This window comes from Apis mellifera, linkage group LG5, assembly GCF_003254395.2.
Source record: "Apis mellifera strain DH4 linkage group LG5, Amel_HAv3.1, whole genome shotgun sequence".
NCBI classification, from domain to species: Eukaryota; Metazoa; Arthropoda; class Insecta; order Hymenoptera; family Apidae; genus Apis; species Apis mellifera.
This window is the reverse complement of record NC_037642.1, coordinates 5,441,205-5,443,438: the sequence shown is the minus strand read 5'-3', so window position 1 is coordinate 5,443,438 and position 2,234 is coordinate 5,441,205. Positions and strand designations below refer to the sequence as shown.

Sequence of the window (2,234 nt, the reverse complement as noted above, 5' to 3'; positions counted from 1 at the left end):
ACCTATTAGCGATTCTAAAATTTTCCACATCACGCCCCCTTTTTACTATTTCATGAAATTCTGAACTTCTTTCAGTATATTCAAAGGAGGCGCCACCAGTTTAATAGAAATTAACAAATATGCTAACGATCGTCGATCAAGTGTGTCACATATTTTGCGAAATATAAGTGTTAGTCTTACGTGTAACAAATTATTGCGTATTAAATTTTCGCGAAAGATTCGAAAATATAACAATTACCACGTAGTTTTACGACGGCATCATAATAATATTTTTCATTTATAAAAATAATCAGTGATATCAAATAAATTATGACTAATAAAAATTACACAGTCATGGTGAAAATCGATCCATATGATTATCGAAAATGGAAGCAATCGCATTAAATTGCCAGTGCCGTTTTTATATTAGCACAATACATGTAACTAGTGCTTGAATTGAGTGCCTCTTCTTCGTACCAGTACCCTCGAGCCGATTTCACGACTTTATCGATGTTGATATTCCTGAAAAGCACGCATATATATATATATAATATAGTTTGTGGTAATTTTACCGCGCTTTTCTAATTCGAGATCTCGTTTTGCCGCCATTTTGATAAACGCGCGCAGTTGTGATAAAACGAGAATAAAATTAATGGCGTTAATAATCGAAAAGTGTATTAATTGTGCTGTTACTACTACGAATACTGGATCCTTTTAGATTTGGAAGAATTAACCCATTAACTGAGCACTCTTGGGACACGCTTGGCTGAACGTTAATGCAGCATTCTATTTTATACGCCTGCAAACTGCACAATGGTCTCTCGTCGGTTAACACATCAGGTATGAACGATGAATTTCAAGTGACAAACGATGCATTCTTTGTTTTAATTCCCTTCTTTTGAATGTCTTTTCATTGTGCATTCAAGCGAAATAAAGTTAAAATAAAAAATTAATGAATCATAAATGTTAAGAAACGAATCAGAAATTTTGATAGATTAATTATTTTCTAATTTAGAAGTGTTCATCGCGATATAAATGAAGCTATAACACGCATGTACTATTTGGTTATGACAATATGGCTGAACATAATTTATGATATTTATTACTCGTGTTTTATAACAACTATCACAACTATAATTATCCACTATAAATATCGTGTTTTTTTAAACAATGAAGAAAATTATAGGATATTCGATTATTAAATTATAAAATTCGATTTATCAATTTTAAGATATATAACATCTATTATGGAACATTATCTACACTTTCGATATTCCATAATGGAAAATCGATAAACATTAATTCTCCATGTTAAATTAAATTAAATTCAAGAAAAAGGGAATAACTAAAAATCAAGGAACGTTAAACTCGTTTACATGGCTTAAAAACTATTCACCGATCACGAGCGGGAATTTTAATTTGATTAATGTAGGCAAAAAGAAAAAAGGTTAGAAACATAGAGCCGAGATCAGGACCGGTTATTATCGAGTAGTCGTTGTATTTGAAAAGGCTATAATTGAATTCTTTTGTGTAAAAGAAATCAAGTGATTTAGTTTATTCAGATCCGATATCCGAAGATTTGATCAATCTTTCATTAAATCATGCATATTTTATAGATATAAATATGTCATTAATATCGATATTCATAATTATTACGAAAACAAATGTGAATAAATTCAATTTTATTTCAATTAATGAAAAGCACGAAAATATTTCTCGTTTTCTAATTTTGAAATTAGAAAAACGCAATTTTTTAAACATTCTATATTTGATACTCTATCGAAAATGAGATTCGCGCGCTGATGATTATCGCTCATATATTTACAAATTGCTCAAAATCAAAGAATCGACATTTAATCGGATTTTTTTAATATCGTAAATATAATTCAAATTTGATATTGCGTAAAATAAATGCATACAATGTGTTGAAGCTGGCCAAACTGACTTATTGCAATTTCGAATTCGTGACACGTGGACACCAATAGCTCATTTTCAATCTTTGATTTCAATCAAACTACACGCAATTTTAACCGCGTCTGACCAGAATACAAAGAACGTTAAGCGACGTTAAGTGTATTTGTATGTATTTGTAATATGGTAAAAGCGTACGAAAGAACTACTTCCGGTCCTCTTAAAAACTGAGCATGCGGTAGCTTGTTACATAGCGCGTCTCGGAAAAAGAATAAAAGAAATGGAAAAAAAGAATTTCGTTAGTAGAAAGAATGAGTTCGCGATGAGTGTTTCTTCGGTCATAG

General features: G+C 30.8%; 1 protein-coding gene across 1 annotated transcript in view; it reads left to right on the top strand.

Moving 5' to 3' along the window:
- Positions 1-222: 222 nt before the first annotated feature.
- Positions 223-2,234, top strand: part of LOC724925 (delta(14)-sterol reductase) — a 47,446-nt gene continuing 45,434 nt past the window's right edge. Inside the window, exon 1 of the mRNA XM_026440773.1 lies at positions 223-819. The gene's annotated coding sequence lies outside the window, so the exon portion shown is untranslated. The remainder of the gene's footprint in view (positions 820-2,234) is intronic.